Here is a 27,604-nt window from a genome sequence, read left to right as displayed (position 1 = left end):
GGATTTGCCATATTTCCAGGGATTTATGGTAAATGCATCAGGACTGCATTAAAGTCTAAAAGCTAAAGATGCTGCAGAAAAGGTACGTTCCTAAAAATCTTTAACATATGGTGAGAGAGAGAGAGTAGGAGAAGGAAAATATATCAGAGCACTCTATGCAATAAGGAATGAGAGGAAAAAGGAAAGGGTTGCTCTTTCAGGGATGCTTAACCCTTCAGGGATGAATGCCAAAACAAGAGTTAACACTTTGTGAGATCGCCTTTGGCATATTGCACTTGAAGAAAAAATCTTCAAGTGGATCTGGCACAAGTCTGGTAATGAGAAGGCTCATCAGGCCATGACATGCTCAACATCAATGAGAGTTCCCAAAGCTCACAAGTAGGCTGTTAGTGTTGTGGTCACATCCCACCAGTGGAAGTGGTGCTACTGCAGGGTCGCAGTCAGTGTGACCCCACTGGCAGTGCACAGCTGACCATGCAATCTTGGGCACCATTTTGTACTCTCCAGTGCAACCCATCCTACCAGTGCAATCCCACAGAAGTTAAGGGCAGGGTACTAGGCCATCCATCATCTCCAGCAGGGTCATGCTTGCAGCTTGCACAGATCACTCCAGAACAGATGGTACAGGTTTCTGCCTGCATCCTGCAGCTCAGAGCAAGAGAGGAATATTCAGATTAACAGAAATTTTTGCAGTCAACATATTTCAGCAATGATTTTCCTCCAGGGAAGCATGTGGTCCAGTTCAGGGAAATGAGAAAGAGAGCAGGTTTTTTTTTTCTTTAATTTTACATTTCAAGCAATAACAGTTTTCTGGCTTCTTGTGCAGGTCACTAACAATGCTCCCCAGTGAAAGAAGTTAGCAGTTCCCACATCTCTGACTCACTTGACTGTAATACAACCTGAGGCAAAAAAACCTCTAAGACCTGATGCGCATTTGCACTATAGCCTCTTTTTGCTTTTCCAGTAGTATCAACTCGCCTTCCTGCAGGCATCAGTGTCAAAGCTTGCACATTATAAAGGGGTGTGAGTGTGAGTAAGATCCAGCTTCATCACTGTGTATGTCATCATTGTGGGAAAGGACAGGAGAATATTGACTTTGGGTAAAAACAGCAAGACCTTTAAGGCAATAGAGGCAGAGAGGGGAATTGGGAGTAGACAGAAATAAATCAATGCCAAAGCAGAGCTAGAACGTGTGTGTTCCTGAGGGTACAGGACTGAAATCCTGATTTAAGATTAGGACAATGCAATATCAGTAGAGCATAAAGAGAGGGCTGACTGACAGCATCAGAAAGGTCATTAATGGGGAGTTCTCACTCTATGGGGGGACCCACTGAGGCTCTGCAGGGAGGGCTCCAAGGTTTGGTACATTTCAGCATTTCTGTCAGTGAGTTCTGGAAATAAATTTAGTATCACTACTAATAAAATGTGTTTAAGGATCAGTGCAGGGCTAACTAAGGAACAGGAGTGTGATCAATAACTCACCTGGTAAACCAGGTTAGTTCAGGGAAAATGTTCAAAAATCACCTGAATGTGAAAGCAGAGGCTCAGGAACAAAAATATAGACCATATTTGCAAAATGGGGATTGTCGCCTGCCCCAGGTAAAGGCTTCATTAAGATACTGCCTACAGCAATTGCAGGTGTTCTGCTGCTGGGCAGGGAGCGATGGTGAGTGTCGTCACACCTCAGTTCCAAATGTGGTTGGGATGGAAAGAACTACACGCCACTGAGCACCTGTGAGGAGTTATCCATTCTGATTGCCTTTTACTCCTTGGATTACCAGGGACCTCAGGAGTTTAAGCACTTAGGCTGAGTACCAAGCTTTTCCACTTTCAACATAGAGACAGAGAAGGAAATGTAAGGCACAACTGCTCGGTTCTGCTCTTGGCAAGCAACAGCAGAGCATGAAAAACTTGGTGAGAACTGGAGGCCCTTCTCAGCCCAAGGCTTTTAAGAAAATAATCAATTGAAGATCCTTGTATGGATAACGGTAGGTGGAATGGATAATACGTATGAGGAAATGGTAGGAATTTTCACTGGGGAGGAGGGTAACCAGCAAATGCCATAGAGACCTATGATGGCAACAGATTTATAACTGAACTTGAAAAGGAAATTAAAGTTAGGTGGTCACATTATAGAATCATAGAAAAGACCTTTAAGATCATCCAGTCCAACCATTAACCCAGAACTGCCAAGCCCACCACTAAACCACATTCCTAAGCACCACATCTACATGTTTTTTGAACAGTTCCAGGGATGGTGATCCCACCACCTCCCTGGGCAGTTTGTCCCAATGCTTGATCACCCTTTCCATGAAGAAATTTTCCTAATATCCAATCTAAACATCCCGTGGTGTAACTTGGGGACCTTTCCTCTCATCCTGTCGCTTGTTATCTGGGAGAAGAGACCGACCCCACCAGCCTACAATCCCCTCTCAGGCAGCTGTAGAGAGCGATCAGGTCCCCCCTGAGCCTCCTCTTACCAGGCTGAACCCCCCCAGGTCCCTCAGCCGCTCCTCATCAGCCCTGTGCCCCAGCCCCTGCCCCAGCCCCCTGCCCGGCTCTGGACACGCTCCAGCCCCTCCACGTCCCCCTGCAGTGAGGGGCCCAAAGCTGAACACAGGGGTCCAGGGGCGGCCTCACCGGTGCCCAGCGCAGGGGGACGGGCACTGCCCTGCTCCTGATGGCCACACTCTTTCGGATACCAGCCAGGATGCTGATGGCCACCTGGGCCACCTGGGCACACAGCTGGCTCATGCCCAGCCGGCTGCTGACCAGCACCCCCAGGCCCTTTCCCACCAGGCACCTTCCCAGCCCCCTGCCCCCAGCCTGTAGCGCTGCCTGGGGTTGCTGTGACCCAGGGGCAGGACTCAGCACTGAGCCTTGTTGAACCTCATGCAATCAGCCTCGGCCCATCAGTCCAGCCTGCCCAGATCCCTCTTTAGAGCCTGCCTGCTCTACAGTGGGTCAACACTCCCCAACAACTTGGTGTCCCCTGCAAACTGACTGAGGGTGCACTCAATCCCCTCGTCCAGATCATTGATAAAGATATTAAACAGAACTGGCCCCAGCGCTGATCCCTGGGGAACATTGCTCCACCACCACTCTCTGGGCTTGGCTCACATTCACTGATGACATGGTAGGTCGGAACAGACAAGCTTGTCAGTGAAGAACTGCAGAAGGAGCTCAATACACTGAGAGATGGAGTGTTAAACCAGCAGATGAAACTGGACACAGATAAAGGCAGTGATTTGCCTTTGTGCACAATGGGAGAAAACCACTCTAACTTCACATACAGAATGATGGCAAATGAGATCAGAAATGAACCCCATCAGACAGCTCAGATGGACGCTGAATTCTTAGTAACACACAACAAAGTAAACTGGATGTTAGGAATTATGAGGAGTAGAGAAACATTATCTGACTCTGTTAAAACAGTAATACAAATCCATGACACACCTGCATCCTGAATATTGTGTTTTCAGACAGGTTATAACAGATGAGAGGACAATGGCAAGAAGGATCAAAAAATGTGAAGAACCTTCAAACTTCAGCAACTGAGGGGATATTTATACAGTTGTATAAAATGAGTGACATGGAGAAAGTGAGTGGGCTTAATTGTTCCCTGTCTATTCCAATACAAAAATGATGGAATATTAAAGCTAGCAGTTGGCAAACCCAAAAGAAAGAACAGGAGCTGGTGCGTTTTGTTTTTTTTTTTTCCAGAAGACACACAGCTAAGCTGTAAGGCTTGCCAACACAACGCTGTGGATGCTGAAAGTTCAAGTCAAGGAGAGATTGGACAATTACATGGAAAAGAAATCCCATCTGCATTACTAAAACAAAAAGACAGCAACTTCTTGAGCCATAAACTGTTGGATTTTGGAAGAGTAACCCCGGGAAGTGTCAGTCCATGCTTAGCACAGTCTGCTCTGCTTGGTCTCTGCCAGACCATGCTCCCCTAGTTACTTATGCAAGAGAGGAACATTGAGCTCCTCCACAGCCCAATGCTTGGTGATATTCCTAGGATATGGGAGATGAGGTTTAGTCCCCTCAAGCCAAGAATCCAGGTTTTCCATTTTCAAGGTATGCGATTTGCCCCTTAGGCTGCCGTGCCAAAGGTGGGCACCAATCTCACATTTAACTGGTTTGGACTCCTCCAGCAGAGTACAGAAATCCCACTGCTTAAACCTGGCATTGTGCCACATGCCAGAACAGGCACTTCTGAGCATATGTGTGACTGAAGTTTTGAAGAAACTCCAAGACAAACACAGAGATGCCTTCAACATTAGATGCCAAAGAACCAATCCACTTGGAGCAAATTCCACCCCAAGAGCCCAACCTGCTGAGCTCAGTGACAAGGAGACTGAAAGAGATGATATGATTGTAACACATTAATACCTCTGAGTGAAGAAATACCAGATATTAAAGGTTCTGTAGTCAAAAACGGCAAAGCACAACAAGACCTGAAAGCCAGGGAAATTCCAATTAGAAATAAGGTACAAATTTCTAACAGTGACTGTGGTTAACCACTGGCACAAACCACCAAAGGGAAGTGGTGTATTCTCCATCTCTTAATGTCTTCAAACCAAAAAGAGGATGTCTTCCTGGAAAACCTGGTTTAGTGAAACACAATATATTGGGCTTACAGCAGCAGATCTGGATGTAATTTGATGGCTTCAGATATTCCAGAACTCAGGTCAAACGATCTTATTGTCCTTTCAGGCCTTTACCTTTACCAGCTTTAACTCCTGCAGGAGTCTTTTGCCTGTAGAGAGACTACAGAATGAGCTGAAGGGGCTAAGGTACAAACAGGGCTGGGTTTAGTAGCCCTTCACCTCTAGGAAACTCCCCATAAAAACAGCTCAGAGAAAGTTATGCTTTTGAAGATCAACCTATCAAAAAGTAATCATAATAAAACACTTTAAAACATTAAACTAGCAAATCAGTTTACAGACATAGAAACACAGTCAATGGCCACAGCTGTAGAGCCATTTGTCCCCAACACTTCTACAATGAACCAGAGAACTGCAATCTCATGTGCCATATTAATTTCCAAAGCGGAAGGGGAAAATACAGATTGATGATACATGGCTAGGAAACCGCTTCCCACCTCTGGCTTTCAGTCCACTAACCGACACCAGTGCCTTCCCTCAAGAGCGTGGTGCCACAGCTCGCTGCCTCTCTGTCTCCTTAGACATTTCACAGCAGTGCTCTGTTGGGTATTTCCATTGCAGATGTCACCACAAAACATGTAGCTACCATTTTTCAAACCACACCAGAGCAGCACCACCTACAAATAGCTCTTGTGCTCACCTTAGAGGAAGCTTCATGCTGTTCAGGCTAAAGGCTTTACTGTAATTATATCTATGGTAAAGATCTGTGATGAATTATGCAATCCTTGTATCTACAGATGAATCACACCAATGGAACAGAAGTATGTGGGGTCAAAGTCAAGCTTGGAAATGGAAAATGCATACTCCACTGTTTTAAAACATTTAGGTTTATGCAGCCAAGATTTCAGAATTTCAAGTATTTTTTTTTTAATCTTTGTGTAAGCCTGGATTTCGGGAGGGGATTGGTTTTGGTATTTAGATTATTATTTTTGCTGTAACAGGATTATTCTTTGCAGTAACTGTTAAGTCACCACAAGCTTGTTGCCTTTTCTGTGCAGGAATCAGTTAAGCATCACAGATAGGGAAATATTATTATAACCATTCTACAGCCCATTTTGGCCAAGAGTGGGACCAGGAATGCTGACTCTCAGTCACCTGCTCTCACAGCTAAGCTAATAAATGAAGTAGAAAGCTAATAAATGTAGGCACTGTGTACATTAACCCTCATATAATAGTACTTATCCCATGCTTGTGTTATATGCAGGAGGTCAGAGGAGATGATCATAGCAGTCCCTTCTGGCCACAAAGCCAATGAACCTATTTTAAAACACAAGGCAACATTCAATAATCTGCATCGGCTTTGATTAACTGTTCTGCAAGGCTTAAAGCAACACAAGCAGAACTAATGTGCACTGTGGGCAAAAAAGATGTCAAAGCACAGCTCACGATGGCAAGGTTTTTAGTGCGTAAATACTGGATGGAAATCTTGGCTGTATGTTCATTCTGACCCTTTTGGAGCAGTTCCTCATGTCCCCAGACCATTTTGGCTAGGGCTCATATAGAAAGGCAGTGACAACTGGGCACTTCCTTCAAGTCTTTAGCTAACCCCAGCCTCTAGCTCTTAAATATATAAATACACATATATAGAAGCAGATACTATATATGAGCTGCTATTAAGCGACCAACTTTTTTAAACATGCAAACAAACTTAGTATAAGCTCCATAAAACAGCTCTGCTTTTTCTGGTATTGATTTTGCTTATTTTGAAGTTAAGCGTATCCATAAATATGCTCTATGGTCCCTTGAGGTAAGTCTCATAAGGTATATTTAAAAAAAAAAGAAGAAAAAAAAAGGAGGAGGAGGAATTTTTTGGCAGCAATTACCATCTCAGATAACCTGCCTGGGGTTGGGAAAGTGTGCCAGCAATCTGCTCAGAAATAGCTTTCATTTGGGCTGTTTATTTTCATATGCTTTGTCTGACACTTTACTGCTGCGGCTGGGTACTTAACTGTCAGCTTCCATTAAACGCTTTGTCAGCTGTTCCCACTCCAGGCAGAAACCAAAATTATCATTCATCTCCCATTATTCATTAAAGTCAACCCACTGGCAGGAAGCAAGCAGGATGACAAAGGAAATCACCCTTGCGCCAAACTGTGAAATTTCTCCAGGCTCCTTTGCTCCAGTCCTCCTCCAGTTCCTTGTCCCTTCCTCCTCTTGACTGCCCGAATCATCTGCCTTGCTTGTATCAAAGAAGTGGGGACTTGAGGGTGGCTGTTCCCCTTTAAAGCAAAGTTGGGGGAACTGAACTCCACTGCAGCAGCTCCAAAAATTTGGGATACTCTGAAAGAGAATAATGTGGTTGATTCACATTAGTTTGGACTATTACAGCATAATTATACAGGCAAGTATCCCTTCCTATGGCAAGATAAGAGTATGAAATATACATGGAATGCTAATAAAATACCTTTGGGAGTATCTGTTACATGATTTCTTGTTTTGCTGTTTCAGGGTGTGTGGATGGGTGAATTTTTAAAATCATTTAAACCAAGTTTTCCAAGTTCTGACATATAAAGAGAAAGAAAAAAGGGGTTAAGCAATTCCAGAAAAGGAAAAATATGTCATTTCAGGTCAAGTGAAACATTTTAAGATGACCCAGACTGATACTCCCTCTTCCAGATCTGGTCCTATCCAAACCAATGCCCCTGTCCCCCCAACACTTTAATTCACCCTTTGAACCAGAGAATCCATTACATGTATTGCTCTAATTATGGTATGGTTTCTTTTAATAAGCAGATGTGGAACAGTATAATCGAAGCCCCAGGCTACTGAAATGGTGGGCTCCAGTCTGGATCTGGACCTCACATAAATTTGCCCTCTGCCTTGCTAAGGTCCCAGACGTATGACGTCTCGCACATTCCTGAAGGAGATCCCATGTTTTTTACCACTCTTTTTGGTTTCACAGCAAGCAGCTGCAGGGCCCTGCCAGGACTTGCAGCCACAGAGGTGATGTGCACCACCAAGCTGGCCCAGCACAGGTAACATACAGCTCCCTGCTGACTACCCCCTGGGAAGAATAAGAAGACCTCAATAAAATTACTCAATGGGCCTTTATTAAAAATTAAGACCTTACTGCTCAAGATTGCGAAGTGCTTGCCCCTAGTGCAAGAAAAGCCCACCCCCCCAAAAAAACCCAACAAATGTTCCTCAACAGAGAATCTATATTGCTGTTCTTCTTCCCCAAGAAAAACATTCAGCCTTAACATATTTGTTCCCACTCATGCTCCTGGGGGTTTCAGTGAAAGTCTCAAAGCTGTCCAAGTAGCTCATAAACCGGAGCCCCTTTCTGATTCAAGTGTGCCCTCCTGTTCAGATTTTGGGAAGTGGGATGATTAATTGATTTCCATCATCGGTCTCCCCATAAGTCACAACCCAAGCTGCTATTTCAAGTTTCCATTGACAAAGATTTCATTATAAGAAGCCATAATTTTTAACCAGCACTGTGCAAACTTTTTAGTCTTTAACCTGAATTAGGCCCATATGTTTCAGAAAAAACATGGTGAGAGAAAGTTGGGGGGGGGGGGGGTGAAGTGGAGAGGGGAAGGGCGCAACTGGTCTGTCTCAGTGGCTGAACAAACTTCCACCCACATCACAGCATAAAGGGGCTCTCAATTGGGCGTCTTAACCCTTATCTAAACAAAATAAATCAAAAATACAATTTCCCGATTGACGCTGAAGGGTTTGCTTTCTTAGCCAAAACGCAATTTTAAACTCCCTTGCTGAGTAAGCTCTGCCCAGATCCTGAACTCCACGGAGAGCTCCTGGAGTCCAAGGTGGTATCACTTAATTCACCTTCTCATGTTCTGCTGCTGGGATAGAAATGCCCTCAAACAGCACCTGCCACAGGATGCAGTTGAAACCGCAGGTACATCTGTGTATATCTGTTGACTGGGAGACCTTTCCTCTGGAGGACTGGACAAATCAGTTGAAAAGACAGGAAAAATGGGAGAAAGGCAGAGCTGCAATACTAATTTCATAGAGTCATATAGGCAAGGTGTAAATAAGACAGTGCCAAACTATGAGCTCAAGAACATGTCAAGATCATCTTGGTTTAAAATGATAGCATAGTCCATGGCCACGAGCAAGGGACTACTAGTAATAAACAATTTTGTCACAGCCACGCTGTTGAACTGGCTCTAGCAGGGAGTGGGATGGACGTGAATCACAGAATGAAGGAATGGTCAGGGTTGGAAGGGACCTCTGGAAATCACCTAGTCCAACCCCCTGCTAAAGCAGGATCACCGAGAGCTGGTTGCACAGAGTTGCATTCAGGTGGGTTTTGAACCTTTCCAGAGTAGGAGGCTCCACAGCCTCTCTGGGCAGCCTGTTCCAGTGCTCCGTCACCCTCAGAGGAAAGAAGTTCTTCCTCATACTCAGATGCAAAGCACGTCGCCTTGACCTGTTTCACTTAGCTGCACAGACAAGAGTCTTCAGCAGAGCAGAGGCCTCGTCCATGTTGTAGCTCCAAATCGGAGATCTGGGGAGTGAGCACCAACCCCTGCCACGATAAAGAAGTTTCACTTGCAGAACACTGTTACTGCATCCCAAAATTACTTCTTCCCTACCATCACATATGCATTAGTTCTTTGGCAATGTCAGATCTGTTGTTGCCTAATGGGATGGGAATCCACTAGGTGACAGGGCTGGGGAACAGCAAGACCACTGTGAGGATGAACCAGAAATAACCAGGTGGTAGCTTAAGAAGTTAACATTAAGCTGCATGACTGTGATACGGCTAAGCCCAAAAATACTGACCATAGAGGTCAGAACTGAAAAGGCTGTTTCGGTCTCTTTTTGATTTGCAATCTGGCCTTGGACAAATCCTTGCAACTTGGTTTTGTCCACAGCAAAACAGGGATAAATAAGATCAACCTGCCTAAAATGTTCTCTGAGAGATGTAAACAGAAGGTGATGGGCTAGTGCTAGCTAGTAGTGCTCTTGCACCTTATTGTCTAGAATGTCAGGGCAGCACCTTGGCATAGTGCTGTCACACCACGGGGCTACAACACTCAACAGCTTAGGGAATCCAAATACTACATTCATATGACAGATGTTTCCAGCATGGCTGAACTATGGCAACAGCACAAGTCAGGTTAGGATCTGGAAGGGCCAGAGGTTCATTTGAAATTTTCCCAGACAAAGAAAATTATTTAGCAGTCGTTGAACACAAGCAACAATTTAATTGTCTTCTCTGACTCTTGAATGATAAACTTAATCAGAGCTCCAGGTCTTTCCTTCTTTTATTTTCTTTCTTTCCTTCTAGCTGAGCCCAGTCTGGCTGGAAACACTGGTTCTAGTACAGATTTCTGTGCTGTGATGAATTTGTCCCGATACAGGTTGGATTGGTCAAACAGAAGATGTTGCAGTAAGGTAGTGGCAGACCAAGAATAATATCCCGTATCTGACTTGTTTCCTTTCCTTGCTGAGACTTTGTAGCCTGTGCAACCAGTTCTTGTCCTAGCAGCCTGTAATTTGTTACCAAATCTCCAGCTATTTTCATTTCGGTTCTGTAGTGATAGTGACATATTTGATGATGTCACAAAAGCGTCATCATCTCCAGTGGCTTCAGTCTTTTGCATAAGTCAGGCAAGCTAGACAACAGAGGAGCAGAGAGGTTTGGGTACCCTCAGGATTTCACACAGCATGAACGCTGGCAAAATTATGTCCTTCACACACAGGTTTTCCTAAGAAAAGTCTAGTGTATGTCTTCCAGGCTTCAGAAGGAGCAGTAAATCCATACAGTCTAGGCCTAGAAGAAACTATTTACTTAACACAGACCCTTAAAGATGACCCTCCACTCGATTTGCTGTGACATGCGTTCAAGTAGACCATTTTTTTCAGGATTGATTAAAAGGACCAGTGAGATGAAAAATACCCTACTCGCACTGATAGTTGTTCCTAACGATTAATCATCCCAACCGCTAAAAATGTGGGCCTTATTTCTCATCAGGATATAAGTTCAGGTGCAGCTTCTGTTACCAACTTTCGTTATGTCTCTGTGTACTTGACCAGATCTTCAGTACTGCTATTTTATGTCTACGAAGATAAATCACCTGGCATAAGGAAACCACCTCACAACTGTGCTTTTCACAAACTTAACAGACCAGGCTCTTTTAAGTCCTCCACTGCAACACATTTTCTCTGGCCTTGACATTATTTTGTGTTACTTTTTGCACCATGTCTATGCATCTTAAAATCAAAGATGTGCCTGAAACGTGCTCTCCTGTCTCGTAGCAAGGCACAAGCTGTTGTGCAGATCCATGACCTTGGGGACATTCCCCTCAAGGTGCCAATTCATACCCCGTCTCATGGTTCAGATGTAGATCTGTGCTCTGCAGATCATGCTGACGCAGGCACTGCACTCAAAGCAGCTTTTCCAAATGGAGCTTTCCTCCAAATTTCCTTCATGTTTCTCTTGAATTTTAGTTCACGGGAAGTTTCATCTAATGGCACATCTGAGCCCAGGGTTCAGCAGCCCGACCTCGGCAGACTCTGTGGTGATGTCTATGTCTTGGGAACTGCAGGCAGTCAGTAGCAAAAGTTGAATTCAGCCAACCCTTTCAATTCTGGAGGCTGACCTTACAGGGCAAACCTCCACGGAGCTGTTTTTGCATCTCCGGTGCTGGCACACAGACACGTAATGTAGTATATGCCCTTCCCTATGGGACACTCCTCCATGAGTTCATTCCTGGCTTAGTTGGAGGAGCTGGATTTTACATTATTAAGTATTGAGTTGCAACATGAAATTACCAAAATGTAAAACATGGGAAAACATACTGTAAATCACTTATTGGCAGGTCTCTCACCTCTTTACAAGTGCACAACTGGATACATTTGAGTCTTTTGGAATTTCCAAATTAGAGCCCAGAAGACCTTCCCGAAGAAAGGTATTTTCTACTGGCACCAAAACAATTTTATCTGAGCTAAACAACAGAGTTAATGTTTCAGCATTCACACAGCCATTTGCAGGCTACAAATCCAAACTTAATTTCACCTCCTTGTTGTACTGTAGCTCTCTTATTATTACTTTTTTAATGAATGTTATTTTTCTTGTAACTCTCCTGCTTTGGCTTTTCAAAAGAAATATACAGAGACCCAAGGGACTGACAGTGAGAATGCAGAACCTTTCACCTTCAGGTGAAAACACTGGTATCTTTAATGGACTTATCAGGAAGTGAAGTACCTAAACGGAACAAACATATGTTCTTACTACTGTGACCTCCAGCTCTTGCATCCCCACTGCTTGCTGCCCTCAGCTTGGGGTGATAAAGGATGCTCTGATGTGAGGAAGGGGTCATTTTTTGGTTAAGGCACTAAACTGGGAATCAGACTTCTATGATTTATTCCTGGCTCTGCCACAGTCTGCCTGTATGTGAGTCACTTACTTCTGTGCCTCAGTTTCCCATCTGTAATTTTTTTTTTTCTCCGCAGTTCCTTGCCATTCTTGTCTCTGGGGCCTAAAAGATCTGACAGCTGAGCCACAGCACAGTTGAGTGTAGACTGTATGACATGGCTGTGTTTGAGTGTTCAAGAGATAGGCTCATGCCTTTGGTTAGCTCAGGCTTTCAGGTGGGCCAAGAAGAGGCACAGTTATTGTTTCAGAATTTGTCCAAGACATGTCACTGTGCTTTGTCTGAAAAGACTGGGTCACAAACTGAAGGGTAGTTCCTGAGAAAAAGGAAGGTTTGGATATAGGATCGCAGATTTAGGATTGGAAACCCCAGACTGAGGATCCAGAAAGCAGAATAAACAACCTGCATCCACAATATCCTTCAGCTGACTGATCCCCACATGCATTTGACTTGGGGTCCAGCCCTAACACGCGTTGTATGGAAGGAGCTCAGGGACACTCCACCAAGAGCCAGCAGTCAACACACACAGAGTGAGCACTCTTGGACTCCAAACCAAAATATCACCATCTGCAAGAAGTTTTCTCACCAAGACACAGGGGAGGTCACAGCAGGACACACTGCAACATTTGCCTGATGGAAGAAGTGAAGAAGTCACCAGGAAAGGCTCCCAAACGTCACGCAGCATGGCTCGTCCTTTCATGCGCAAAGGCTGCAGCTCAGAACAGATTTGTCAGATGCAACTTCAGGTTCTGAAACTGCCGCTTAGCACACAGCACTGGAAGTGCCTGTGTTGGTAATGGCACTTCATAGGCTATGGAAATGATAGGGAGTTAGAGCCTCCCACATTTTCATTTATCTGGAAACCACTTGAATTTTTCTCTACTTCTTTCACTCTTAGAATTTGTGCAGTTGGTGGCAAGCAATCTGGGTGTGAGTTTTTCCCATATTCCTGTTTTCTGCGTGCCATGTGTCAAAGATCCCTCATAAGCACACTTTTCCTGTAAGGGAGAATTGGCTTACAGGGCATCTAGAGAGAGGGGCTGCAAAATAACGACGATTACAGGATGCTGGAAAGAGGTGGCAAACACCCATTATTACAATCTCCACCTTTCAGTTCTGATCATCCCCAACAGCTACTAATTTTAAATTAACATATTTTTTTTAAAGAAAAAAAAAGTAATTTAAAATAAAAGGAGTTACCAGATATCTGCATAGAGCTGGTTGCTTTCTTGCTGTTGCTATGACCAGGTATTTTCTCCCTAAGCGAGAGAATCTTATCTGCTGGCCTTGCCGAGAGCACATCGGATCCCCTGGATTAGCAGATCTTTCCATAGATAACTTGCAGTGAGGCTGGTGTCCCGTAGGAGCTCCCAGATCACAGCAGTTGTTATGGAGAACACTGTACTTTAGTGCTCAACTTGGATGATGCTCCAGGAGATAAAATACAAAGTTATCCATAAACCATCACATGTTTCAGAGCTTTCAGAATACTATTCGCTGATTCCCTCAGAAATTTATTAGCTCTACCAATATTTTCTTTCTTAGTTTTGTAAAGCAAGCTCCAAGTCAGCTAGTACTGACTATGCAGAGCCCTGAAACCACATGTTTATTTTCCTAAGTTATAAAAAGTTTATAAGGGTAGCTGGTATCCTTATGGGCCACTGTACAGTGATTTGCTACTGCATTCCACATTGATACAGAAGAGCTCTGTGTTTTATACCAGAGGGAAATCCTTGTGATACAGCTGTCCAGCAGCCAGCAAGAGTACAGACACCTTAAAAAATATAACCTTGATAAAAAATGAACAGCTGAAAAGGCAGAAAACATCCCTTCTGAGAAAAATCAGCTTGAGCAGTGTGATGACCTTGGCCATCGTAAGATCTGTATTGCGACACTCCAGTGAACATTATCAACAAGGTCCTTTCATCAGAGCCATAGTTCTTTCTCTAACTAGATCACCATTTCTACCTGAAAATGCTGTACGTTGACAATATTTTTAGAAGTACTATGCAATGGATACCATTTCTTTTTGCAGCTAATGTTTAGCCTCAGGCTTTCAGTTTTCACAGCTTCATGTTGCTACATTGACATGAAGAGGCTTTGGTCAATTTACACCAGAGAATGGAGAGACTGTTACTCATTTATCTCTTAAAATAGTGAGTACACAGCTGCACAACCTGAAAAATTAGGTCAGTATGTTGCTATGACTGTTCTGGAAGGAGAAATTCAGAGCAAACAAGGTAGATTTCAGGAGAGGGCCTGGAATGTGCAAGGAGTTAGCAAAATTGACATAGATGCAACAGCAAAAATAAGTAATTTTGCAAATCCCTAAACCACAATGGTTGGATTAGGGCCCTCGTCATACAATTCTTGGGCATGTGAACAATCCTTTTTTCACTTGAGTTCATTTCATTAGCTTCTCTCAGCTACATAAATACTCATACTCTCAATGGGACTACTCACATCAATAAAGTTCCTCAAGCGAGCAGGGACTGCAACCCAATTTTAGTGGAACAAACCCAACCTCTGACTTTGATTGCATCCCTCACTTTTCTAAAAAAAAAATTGTTTTCAGCTAGAATGAGCCCACAATCCCTGCAGAGCTTTCTTTCGCCACTTCCAAGCACAATCCCAGTTATTTGTCTTGTCAAATATGAAGGCAAATGGGATTCTTCCAACCTCCCCAGCTTCATCTCCCTTCATAAAAACACTGCTGGGCCTTGAGCAGGCCAACTTGGATGTCTTTTGGAACTCCAGGGCATTGCTCTGCCCCAACTGATAGATCCCCGATGGGATTATCATGCTCACATCAAATCCCAACATGACTCATCCAGCCAGCAACCCTCTGAAGTCAAAATACTGCTCAGTGTAATATCACAAGTAATGACAGTAGTTATCAAAGCAGTATTTACTCTGCTTTATTACTCAGCTGTAAAATGTTTTCTGATTAGGCTTTTAGCCAATGGTCTTTGACACCGTTGCAGTGTTGACTGTGGTTAATTCGGTTACAGTTAATGCAAATGTCATGGAAAATTGCCCCTTTACCTACCAGTTCCTATCATAATTCTGACGGAGCTCTTATTTTAAGGTCTTCTGCAAGGGAGACAGGATGGGCAGGGGTGGAATGAGAAGTGCATCGCACTGCTAGCAGAAGACTACTGATAGCAGCAAAACAGACAATTTTTGCCCCCAGCTGGCAGCCAACACCACTGGGATCCCTAAGTACAAAGGACAGATACTGAGTTAGATGTCCCCTGCATATTTTGCAAGCAGGTTTTCAATTAGTTCCATTGTGCAGAAAGCATGGGGGGAATTTCTCTTTTGCATCCAAGCCTCCCTGTTCATCTGAGAATACACATTAACAGCTGAACGCAGCAACAAACAGAATCAAACCCCATAAATCTGCTTAAAACCAAAATAGCATTGGGGATCAAATAAGATTTTTGCAGCAACGCATTTCTTATAATTTGATGCAGCTTTGAACTAGGTAAGGCAGTACAGGCTGCGGGTGAGACAGAGGACCACATCCTGAAAGCAACTAAGCAGCCTACTGAGACAAACATTTTTAGTAAAAGTACACAACATCTGGTTTTAAGCCATGCTTAGATTTACCAATTTTTCATTGTAAATTCAGCCATTTTTGTCCCGAGACACAGACAGATATGGATTTTAGAGTTCTCGCTCCTTTTTTTTTATTATTTTTTTTATTTACAAAAATGCACACATATAGAAACAAATATAAACCCTCTATAAGAGCTGAAACAGTTTAGCCTGATTTTCATGACCTGGATACAGTGAATATGCTCAGGTCTCATGTGATTCATCTTCTCCTAGCCCACGTCCTACTACGGGGAGAAGAAAAGTGCAAGTAACACTTTCCTCCCTAAGGACATAAGAAAAGTTCAATTCAAAACCAATCAGCCCTGGCCTAGCCAAACTTTGTCATTTGCACTAAACACCTTCTGCTCTTCTATGATGTATCTAAAAACTTCTCTTAACCCAAATTGTGCATAATAGTTTGGTTTGTAAAATCTCATCTGAAAGGATTACACAGAGAAAATTGTGGAAAGAAAGGGTAAGGTGAATTGGCCTGGGAAGGATTAGATCAGAGGACACAACTATTTTAGCCCAATGCTTCAATTACTGGCTTCTTATGTCAGTATTTATCATCTCAGCCAAGAACGTACAATAAAATCAGGATATCTAAACTCAGCCATTTCCTCTCAGGACTGCGGTCTTGAAAACTCTGCTGATGCACATTGCTTTCACAAATACCCACCAGATACAGAACATATCAGGTCAAAGCCTCATAGTGGGAGGCAAGAGTTCTCCATTTAGTGTCCTCTCTTCCCCTCAAGGTCGGAAAAAAAAGTGGGAAGACAATGGGGAAGAAGTTGAAGCAAGATCCACTCCTTCCCCTCCCCTGCCATCATGTTCAAGGACTACAAGACACCTCTGAAGAGCTCTACAAAGACGCTTGTAGAAAATAAATACACAAAGCTATTTCTGTTCCAGTGTTATCAGGCATAAGCCAGTAAATAAACTCTTACTCTACAAAGAGAGACAGATGGAGAGACCCGGTCTCCAAGTGCAGTTGTGTTGCAGCAAGTATGGGTTGCTGCAAGTAATAGCAGGGTTTGCAAAGTGCAGAAAAATAAGACTTGGTAAAGTAGAATAGGTAATGGATTGGGTTTCTTTTTTTTTTTTAAAGTTCAGCGACAGGAACATATATAAATACGTTTATGGAACAAAAGGACAAGGACACCCAGAGTACTGAGAACCCTGACTCACCGATTCCCTCAACGGGACTCACGTTCAGCATTGAAGCATTCATTTCAATGAGAAGGACACATTTTATTCAGAGCTAGGAGTCACAGAAACCATCTGCAGGGTAAGAATATTCTAGTAACATCGAAAACAACTTGTTCTCCACGATCCTGTGTATGCACAGGCTTGTTGTACACGAGTACATGAATGTTAAGATCATGTTTTCTGGGGAAAGGGAGAAACTTTTTACATTGTAATATAAATGTAATGAAATGTAATATAATATATAAAAATGTGAAACCAGTCCCTGCTGCACCTTTCTTACACAGAACAGCATCTTACCATTCATACATTCAGATACATATGCAGTATATATATATATTCACATATATAAGCATGCTGTATTATTTAACTCAAAGCATAAACGTGTGCTTAGGAGAGGCAAGTCTGACAGCCCAGAGACCTAATCTTTCCATTAGCAGCCTTCAATCTCTATTACCTTGTCTTACTGGATTTCCTTCTGTGTCCCAGTGAAAATGGCTTTTGCAGCAGAACAAGCAGAAGAACGCTGAGATTTACATAAAGACTGTGCTTGATGTTTCAAGATGCAGCCGTGCTGTTGGCCAAAGGATGGTTTTCTCATACAGGAGGAATCTCAGCTGTAATCATCAGCCTTTTCATAACAGATTGCTAGGATTCTTTTACTTCCTTCACTTGCAAATTGCCCAGCTCAGAGATTTACATGAAAGGGCTGAATTAAATATTGAACTTCACGTGAAAGTCTGTTGCACGATCTGGAAAATCAAGGTGTATTTCTGGAATGCCACAATTTTGCACATGATAAAGGGATGGCATCCTTCTCTCCAGACAAAATGCCAGCTGTAAGAAAGCCAAATAAATGGTTTACCATTATGATGTCTTGCTCTTCATTCCCGTATTTACTTCAAATGCCTTCAGGACAATTCATATAAATGGTACTTTAAGCATTTTAGGAAGTGCTATTCTAACTAATACAGAGGTCCCATTAGTGGATTCTGCTGTACCGAGTTTCATTGTCAGGACTGAATAAGATCATCTGTCTTGACTATTAGGAGTTATTAGACTGCTCACAAGGCACAGAGGAGTGCCAGTGCCTGTAGATTAGTAATCAAGTAATGCAGGACAAAAGTGAGAACTGGAACTGAGACATAGGTCATCTCAAATGATTAATAGTGCGAATAATAAAAAAGTTTCTCTTCAGTCACATGGATGAAAACAGAACAATGACTGACGAAGTCAAGCCAATATGAGGTACATACAGGTCTGAAAATGACTGAAGAAGTTAGAACTCTTTTTGTTTTCAGTGATGATGATGAATGACATTCTTGGATCCCGTGACAGCAACAACAGCCCAGGCAAAAAGCACATGTGTTGTGGGAGCAATCAAATTCTCGCCTTGGCCTTGCACCTTGCAACTTGGCAAAAGGCTGGAGACTTCAGCAAGTTTGGGATTCGGTGAGTTTTCATACAGAATTCCGATGTATTTTCATACTTGCCACAAAGGTCAGTCTGTTTGCCAGATGTCAAGCCCTTCCTGCGAAGTACCGGGGGCTAAAGAGCAGCTCACATCAAGGTTGTCAGAATTTTTATGCATTTTTCTGATTTTGGCTGACATTTTCTAAAATTATTCAGCCCGAGGCAGACACTCAGCATGAAGAATTTAAATCCAAACGGTTTAAGCTTGGCAAAGCTTGAAGCAACTGAAAACAGAGTCTTGTAATGGAAAGTGTCAGACAACCTCAATAATAGGCAACCAGCCCCGTCTGCAGTATGCATTGTAATACACTGATGATTGATGATATCAGACTTGAAATTTCACAGTTAAGTAGCTGCAGTACTGTTAATCCTCCCTCGCAAAGAAGATTGGTATTATAGTCCATCTGGTATGTATGTACAATGTAAGATTATGCTCAGCAAGAAACGTAAGGTTATGTCCATCACAACCAAACGAATTAAGAATGGAATTCACCTCACTTTTTAAAGTAAGGAGGAAAATTTGGACGTCAGGGCTTGCGCTGACATTGCATATTTTGGGTCAATGACAAGCATGGGGTATGGCAGCTTCCACATACATGTAAGTTAGTTGGGTTTGGATTATTATTATTTTTTTTCATATAGTGAATATTTGTTATAATGTACTTGTTCATCAGCTGGGTTCAGCTTCCATCTGGATATCCCTATGATTGAACTTCACAGGCCTAAATGGGCCAGGACAGAACACTTCAAGGTTGAACAGAAGAGCATCAAGAGGAACAGAATCTTAAGATGTGTGCACCTGGATATTTGTACTGGAAGCAGTTGCAGCAATATTTCAGTGGAGTGAGCAGGAATAGCACCATGTGACTGGCTTGACCAACACATCTCAAATTTTGTTATTCATGAATAAGCCAGAAGGCAAAAAAGTTCATAATGATATTTGTCCAAGCCAGCACTGTGTAGGAAACTGCACTTAGCACAGAGTTATTCCCTCAGCAGGAAAAAAGGCTACATTTGAATAAATTATTTGTGGTGAATTATTCCATTAGCTGTAGTCATCATAATTCTATCCTGATTTTTATGTAGCATACATAAGAAATTTCTTCTTTCCATATTGTATCTTCACTTAATTTGCTGCAGCTGGAAACAATTAAACATTGCTTTTAATGAATCTGATTATCCAACATATACATATCTTAGCTAACATTTGCCACAGAGATCCTGCAAATAAAATCAAAGTTCACAGTAAACATGAATAATGAAAAAGATTTTCAAATTTATGCATGAAAAGATCTGTGGACAAACCCAGAAATACTAGGAGTAGCACTACGCTGAGTGAGCCTCATCATTGTTAGAAGAGTTTGGATTTGTTATTTTGTGGAATATAAGGACTTCTTAAATTAGCATCAGTTTGCAGCAGTTTTGTTTCTGAGCTCTCTAGAAAAGGCTTCTGTGAAAGTTTAGACACAAATGCCTTTGTCTTGTGTTGGCACCAGCAATGTTGAGAGAGCGCAAGAGCAGCTTATGGCTAAGTGGCTCTGTGGGACCAGAATCAAGCTCTCAGGTGCTACAAAGATCAGAGAAGCAACATGAAGTGAAGCAGAGACATGGTTAGAGAGAAATGAATCTCAAAAACCTACTTCATCTCAGAAGAAAATGGTTGTATACTTTTATCTTAGTCAACAAAACATCAAAATGGGGAAAACCCCCAGGTACCATCAGGAAAGGAGCCAAGTGCCTCTGCAGCACCAACAGCCACCACGGGACTCTCAACACCAGGCTGCTGGGAGGTGAGGCATGGAGTAACTCACCCAACTGTGCAGTTTCAGTTTGTGGGCACTCATGTAAATCATTGTTTTTGCTTTGGTTTGCGTGGGCTTATCCCCTTTTGAGCTTTGGTTTCCTCCAAACTCCTAACTCGGAGCAAAGCCAGCCAAAGCCACTGTGTTTTGCCTGGTTTCAGATTGAAATCACACCATTTGCAGTGTTCGTCTGTAACTGTAAACTGGCCCAGGTGCACTCAAATCTTGCCCAACATCTGTTAAAAAAAAATTACAATTTTTTCATCACAGTAGACCCAAATGTCTGGGACTGCTACAGCTCCACCAAACCAGATCACAATGGGTTCATTGCAAGGTAACTGGAAACCAGCAGGTCTGCTACCTTGGCACAAAGAATGGCTGGCATAGTTTGCTAGGGAGAAAGGTACAGCAGTTTTGCCCCATACACACAGTTGGATGCAGTTGCAATTTGGGATAATCTATCCCATATTACAGGGTAGAATCACCCCCGTCTCTCCTGGATGCCTAGAAAGGAGAAATCAGTCTGGTGACAACCTTTGGTTTATGCCGGAGGTTTACTATTCCCCCACTCTTCATTGTATTCTTCTTATGACTATGATGGTAATGACCCTGGATGAAAAATTCTGTAAATTATAAAAAGCCTGCAGATGTAATATACTTCCATTTCGTAACACACTGTCTTCACAACCTCTGTCATGAGTATTGGCTCTGTGAAATAAATCTTATGAGTAGGAGGATGAGGATTTTTATTTTCTCAGATTATTTTTATTTTTTATTTTAGCATTAGCACCAAAAGCATATTAGGCAAAGAAGGAAGAAAAAATCACGACTCAAAGCCCATATTCTCTAGTGTGGGTGCCCAGGTAGATTCCTGAATCAATCCTTACCCATGCAAATGAGCAACATATTTATCCAACATGCTCAATGCCCACTGGTGTCAGAAGGAGTTGCGGGATGCTCTGCACTATTAAAAAAAGTCAGGTATCTTTCCTTGGGATGGATTTTGTCTCAAATGACTTTATAGGTGTATATACCAACTGCAGAATTAAATTTTAGTCATTCTGGGCTCCCTTCTGTAGTCAATAGCTGTTCAGAAAGTTATTTCAGGTATTTGCCATTATGTTGGATAGAATCCACCCTAAAAAGAAGTCTATTTGCTCTGACTATGAAGAGATTGTAGACATCCAGGCTACAACAGATATTAGTCTTCTGTCAGATGCATCCCACCATACATAAGTTTAATTATGTCTTGAAGGGCAGCATTCATCTGATCAAGTGCAAACAGCTGCAATGTCAACAACTTTTTTACTTGTTTACTCTCCTTTTGTACTCTGTTCAAAGAAACAGGTGTCTTTAGGGTGCAATTCATCTAATACGATGAGTAGACAAAATAGGTCAGATTGATCACTCCCTGAAAGCGTCTGTTTCCCTCCACTGGCTGGAAGGGGAGCCTGCGACAAGGACCTGAAGCGTGAATGCTGGGTGGGATGAAATCCACGTTAGAAGTTTACCTATAGCCTCATTTTGGCTGGAGTAGGAAACCAGGAGCAGCCAAAAGTTAGAAAGCTCATGATGTGACCAAACCTGAGCAACATGGGAAAACCGAACTTTCCAAGATTTCTTGGAAAAACACAGGTGCACACGGACTTGGCTCAGCACAAACCCCTCTACTTTTGCAGCAATATCATCTTACTCGAGATCAGTATACAACCATTAGCTAAAGCTAATAAAATAAACTCCTCTGGTATTTTGTTAGGTAGGTAAGAATGTGAAGCCGTCATAGCTGTAATGAGGAATAAATCAGTAATAGCCAATCCTGTATGACAGGAATCCCAGGAAATTAATCCAGCTAGAACTGATTAAAAACATTAAAGCTCCAAACCCTCATGGGATCATAGTATTAGGCAATTTCTTAGCACAGTGCACATCTCCCAGAGCTTATGAAAACAATTTGGGAAAAAGCTGGGGGAAGTATTACATCATTGAAGACACAACAGCACAGAATGCAACAACCCAGGAAATGTGACTCCATGCCCATCTCAACCTGGTACCTACACCCTGCCTGCCTGAAGCCAGTCACTTGGTCTCCTGTTCCTATTCCACCCATCACTGGACTTGCCTGGGTAAGACTGCGAGCTCCTCTCCTGTGTTTATCTCTCCTAAAAAACGTGGCACTGCGAATCAACACAGGTTCACCAGTTGTCCCCCTCCAACAAAAAAACCTCAGCACGTTATTATCAACTCAGTTGGTCAAAAGACATACTAGGGACACACTGAAGGTGCTTAATTTTTATACACATAAGAGATGCAGACTGTGGCAGGCATATTGGTGAGGAAGTATAAATAACCATCCAGCTCCCAAACCCTTGCTGGTTTCTGCAGCCAGACACATTCTCTGCAATGCACTGTTAATTATTTAGCCAAACTATTTTTTTTTACATTTTTTTTTCTGAGCCGTAAGTTTCTTCTGTGCTGTGTCTGAATATAGGGAATACTGTGAGAAACGCAGCTGTGTCTCCTTGCTGCAGCTTAGTAGCCTGCAGCAGGGAGGAAGGGACAGATTTAAGATTTCCAGGTAATTTTCTCAAATTTAAGAGTCACTTTAGAGAGTAACACCTCCAGTGAAGAGCCACAACCAGCCTGAATTTGATTCCCTCAGTGGTAAACACAACCTTATAATCACAGGCTGTTTCTAAGTCAGCCAAGACCTATTATGGCCAGTGCTTCACCTTCACAGTGCAGGTTTTTTTCTCTTTCATCCACAGTTTAGACTGGAAAGGAGTTTCTATTAGTTTTTTTTAAAAAAATAATAAAATAAAATCTGCAAAGAGACATGACCAGGGAAGTAACGTATCAGAAAAATCATGATCTCCCATCTCCTTCTGCAAATTTCCCTATTACTTCCCTTATGTACTCATCTCCCTGAGCCCTCAGGTCTCCAGATGGACTGCAGATTTTGCGATGACAAAGATGTCAGACAAACTCATGACAGACGCCTTATTCAGACAAGTGTGATTACAGCGAAAATCTGGGTTCAGCATTTGTCATGAAAGAAACCAGTACAAACGAACCTAGACTTCAATACTAGGCCTTAACATGTCAGAGCCTCATGACTACGGGCTTGGTTTAATCACAAAATAAGTATGTTTCAATATGCCAATGAGAAAATATTTCTGTGGTTTTGTCAAGCAAAATGTATAGGCGGCAACAAAAAGCCAACAAGGTTTAAATAGCACCTGCTTTCTGCTCCAGCACAGGACAAGCAAAAGACCAGGGCCTGGGCCACGGCAGGGCTTGTCTTGCCAGTGACGGGGATATTTGGAATTGTCACTGTTTAAAGAGTATCTAGGAAGGTACAGACGTGCCTCTGTGGCTTGCCCACAAACTAGGGAAGATCTAGCGTCAAAACTACTCTTTTAGCTTAAATAGTAGCAACAATCCCTTTTAGCACTGTGGATTGCGAGTTCAAACCCTACAAGCAGTGCGAGAGGAATAGATTAGGCACAATTTGCGCTCATTGGATAGGCCACTTGCTCTCCCTAGATTTATAGCTGCAGTGTGAGCATTTTATATCCCCAATGTACATTTGCAGTCTGTTACCACTACCATACCGTTATTCATCATTATTTTTAACTTCAATTTTGATTCTTCTGAGAAGTTTCAATATTTTTAATTTTTTTAACTTTTTTTTTTTTTAAATAAACATCACTGGATAAGTCTATGTATACCATGCCTACACATGCGGACTTGGCAGAGAAATTAAAAGCTCCTTTGCAATTTTAGCTGTGGAGCCCCTGGAGCTTATTGCAGGCTGGTAGATGTTCTGACAAATTTGCCATAGGCATCGTGAAAGACATATGAAGGCAAAGCAAAAATGTAGAGGAAAGACAGAGGGTCCCATTGGAAGTTAACTGAAGCTTTAATATGTAAAATGAAGTTCTAACCTTTTAGTTTTGCTCTGTCTGATTGCAGGTAGTGCCTCGACAGCTTGGTACTGACAGCTTTTTCAAGGGATAAGATGTGCTTTAGTCTCAGCCTGCATTTCAAAGAGAAAGAATTCTTTTCAGTTGCACATTCATGGTATCCAACTAAAGAAATGAGAAAGGCTTGAAAACAAAAGCACTTATTTTTTCTGTTATGGTGTGAAAGATCTCATGAACATCATATTCAATCTTTATCTTTACAGAATTTTAAATAACATATGCTTTTATTCTGAAGCTTTTATAAAGTTTCTTACAGCTAAAAAGATAAAGGGATGAAGAAATGTTGCACTTAAAGTGTCTTTCTTTAGACCTCTATGAATGCATTGCTATTCCTCACAGCAGCGCAAACACACAGATCTGTAAGCAGTAAAAAAGGTTCCATCGCAGGGTCATACAAGAAATATACTGGGTGCCCAAATCTACCTGTTTTTCCTAAGTGGCTAAAAAAAAGGGGGAAGCAGGATGTTGCCTTTCTTTGGTTCACAGTCTTCATATCTCTCCCACTGCCAATCCACTTCGGGGCAAAGGAATTGCATCTAGTGTCTGGATGAATCAGAAGATAGGGGAATAAAGTTCTGAAGGCATCTCTCTTCTAGACATTACTCCAGTCCTTTGGCATAATGATCCTACCCCAGATTTCAGCTCTTGTTAAGCAAAGAATAAGGGAAAACTCATCCTCTGCAGAAGGCCAGCTCTGGACCTCAGCATTACTCACCTGAGCTGCAGAAGACAAGCAGACATATTGCCACATAGTCTCTTTGCTGGCTGCTTGCACCACAGGAGTTTTAGTCACAGAAGCATCTAGGAGCAAGATTACATGCAGCCTTGGATAGCCAGTATTTTGGTTTAGGGCTTGGTCATTTTTTTTTTAAAGGGAGTAACCCGGACACCATAGGGACTTTAAATATTTAATATACTAGATTTGCTTCTTGTCAAGCCAGCTAGGAGTTACGATCTGCTATTTTTTTGAAAATACAGTTAATCTAACTTGTTTGACAGTTATTAATATTTTATTAACGCTTATTAAAAAAGAACATGCTGATGTGTGCACATATGTTGCAGATATATACATTCATACCTAAGTGCATGTACTTACATGCATACCTACCTTCCATCTTGTACCTCGGCACACAGGTATACTGTCTTCATAAATGTAACTATATATACACCTAGGGATGCACTACATACACAGAAACACAGGTGTGGTATACATCACAAATAACAATATGAGAACTGGTCTGGTCTAGAGCCCACTTCTAAGAGGAAATTTAGGTATGTCCATGCTGTTTGGCTGATGGAGAAGTTAATGGCATTGGTGTGGCTGTACTCATCTGGTGGCCTCCAAGGATGACCCCCACCATTGCTTACCACTATCCACAAAGCCAAGGAGACCCTCAAGGTCAAGTGATGGCCAAGATGTATGCAAACCAACCCTTCCTTGACTATAAAAGCTTTAAGTACCACAGGGATTTTACCATTGCCCATGGTATGAGTGGGAGTGCTTTTGGAATGCTACATCCAGCTTTGCTGACTACATTTTTTTTTAAGTGCTGATGAAGCTGGAAAAGTTCATAGATTTCTGACAATTAACTTCAGAAAATCTGCCTTGGCCTACAGAAATATAGTCTTTTATTTATTTAAGAAATGGTTAAGAAGCAACTTCATTACGGACTATATGTGTAGGATATTTCTGATCCTGGGGTAGGGGGAGCTAACTCATTTATCACTAAAAATTGACATAATTCAATGGTGGAGAAATAAGGATAAACATAGTTGACTGAAAAGAAGGTGTAAATTTTGTACTGTTACTTAAGCACTAAAAGAATTTATCCAGGGATGAAGTACTACTCTTTGAAGACCTTATGCCAAGATCATGGTCTCTATAATCCCATGAGAAGCCACAGACTGAGGAAGAATCACAGGGTTGGAGGTAAAACTAGAGTTATAGGTTTGATCAGAGGAAATGCCCATAACGGTGTCCACCAATCTTAAAACTAACTCATGATAAAACTTTTATCCACAGCTACGACATCTTTTAATCCATCTTCTGCACCTTTATCTTTTAACTGAAAAAGAACAGCATTCTCTCTCTCTTTCCTCCTGTTCGGAATATTTCCTTTTCACCATTTTCATTTTCTTTCAAACCGAGTTTGACACTTACTGCTCTAACATTAATGTCGCTTTTGGCCTGCTCTCCTTCCCCAATGTCTAACCCAGTGTCAGAAAAAGGGCTAAATCCCTTGTTACTGGATGCAGGCAATAAGGCTGATGGAGGGACCTTGCATATTTTTCCTCCTCCCCTGCAGAACCTACAGCCAAGAATTGGTGATAAAGATGATGCTTCAGGCCTCAAGCCCGCCATAACCCATAGAAAAGCAGTATCAAGGACTCAGTTCTACAAAGCACTGGACCCCATGCTGTTCGCACACCTTTTCAGATGTCAGTTTGTCTGGTAAAGAACAGGAATGCAATACATTCTCAAGAGGTTAGAGCCTTGCAGAAAACACATGCGAAACCTGCACACTGCTGACAAGGGCCAGCACCCTTCTGAAATCCACATACTAACCGCTCGGCCACTCCCCAGGGAAAAATTTAGCCTTGCACACCACTTGCTCCTATTGCGTATTTACCACATGACTGCTATCGCAAGACTCCTGTGTCTCCTGGTTTTTGGGTAGCACCGGCATTCATTGCTAAACTCAGACAATGCTAATCATATTCAAAGAATCGCTGGTCTTTCTCATTAGGATCCTCTAGGATTGGGTTTTCCACAACTACAGCCTCTCCATAGCCACATTAAAAATAGGCTTGGTAATACTTTTCGCATTTGTAGGCTGTCACAAACAGTTAGCAGGGAAGAAGTCATTCAAACGCACATGACTTTATAATTAAGGCACCTAACTCCTATAAACCCCATTTTTCACAGAAGCAGTGACTTTTAATAAAGTGCAGCAGAGCTGTGGGGGATTCTGTGGTTTCTGTGTGCAGGCCTTGTGTGAACATTTTGACCCTCAGCCCTGACCACAGAGACCACAGTCATCAGGAGGAATATTTATTTCCACTCCAGCACTTGTCTGGTCCGGCAGACAAGCCCTGAGCACAGAGCCGTGCGGCCGAGGGCATGATGCCTTGCAGGAAGCTAACAGAAGTTGCTTTCCTTTGCTGGGCCTCAGTTTCTCCATCTATAAAATCAGGATGATGATTTCTTCCTCTTTTGAAAACTGCCTTGTGAGCTAGGGATGAACCGAGGAAGATGTTAGTGTTTTGTCAGATGGGGTCACTGAGGCATGCAGAGGTGATGGGAATGCTGATGGAGTTGGAGAAATAGCTAGAAATGATGTCCGGAAGTTATGAGTCCCATTCCCATGCAGGCTCCAAGGGATGATGCTCCTTACATTTCATGGCCTTGTGAAGAGGAGGATGCAGGAAATTAAAACCTGGAAATAAAATTGATGCTTTTTTATCCAGATCAGTAGGAGGATCACATGGATGAGAACACTCTGGCTCCCTCCATG

At 42.5% G+C, this 27,604-nt stretch overlaps 1 long non-coding RNA gene across 1 annotated transcript in view; it reads right to left on the bottom strand.

The window, feature by feature from the left end:
* LOC114012665 (uncharacterized) overlaps positions 1 to 27,604 on the bottom strand; it is a 69,323-nt gene that overhangs the window by 36,267 nt on the left and 5,452 nt on the right. The window contains exons 2-4 of the long non-coding RNA XR_003555280.2: positions 24,051 to 27,526; positions 17,289 to 17,668; positions 6,753 to 6,953 (exon numbers count right to left, since the gene is read on the bottom strand). This is a non-coding gene — a long non-coding RNA (uncharacterized LOC114012665). The remainder of the gene's footprint in view (positions 1 to 6,752; positions 6,954 to 17,288; positions 17,669 to 24,050; positions 27,527 to 27,604) is intronic.

Source organism: Falco peregrinus, chromosome 7, assembly GCF_023634155.1.
Source record: "Falco peregrinus isolate bFalPer1 chromosome 7, bFalPer1.pri, whole genome shotgun sequence".
In the NCBI taxonomy this organism is placed as follows: Eukaryota; Metazoa; Chordata; class Aves; order Falconiformes; family Falconidae; genus Falco; species Falco peregrinus.
This window is presented reverse-complemented; position numbering and strand designations above follow the sequence as displayed.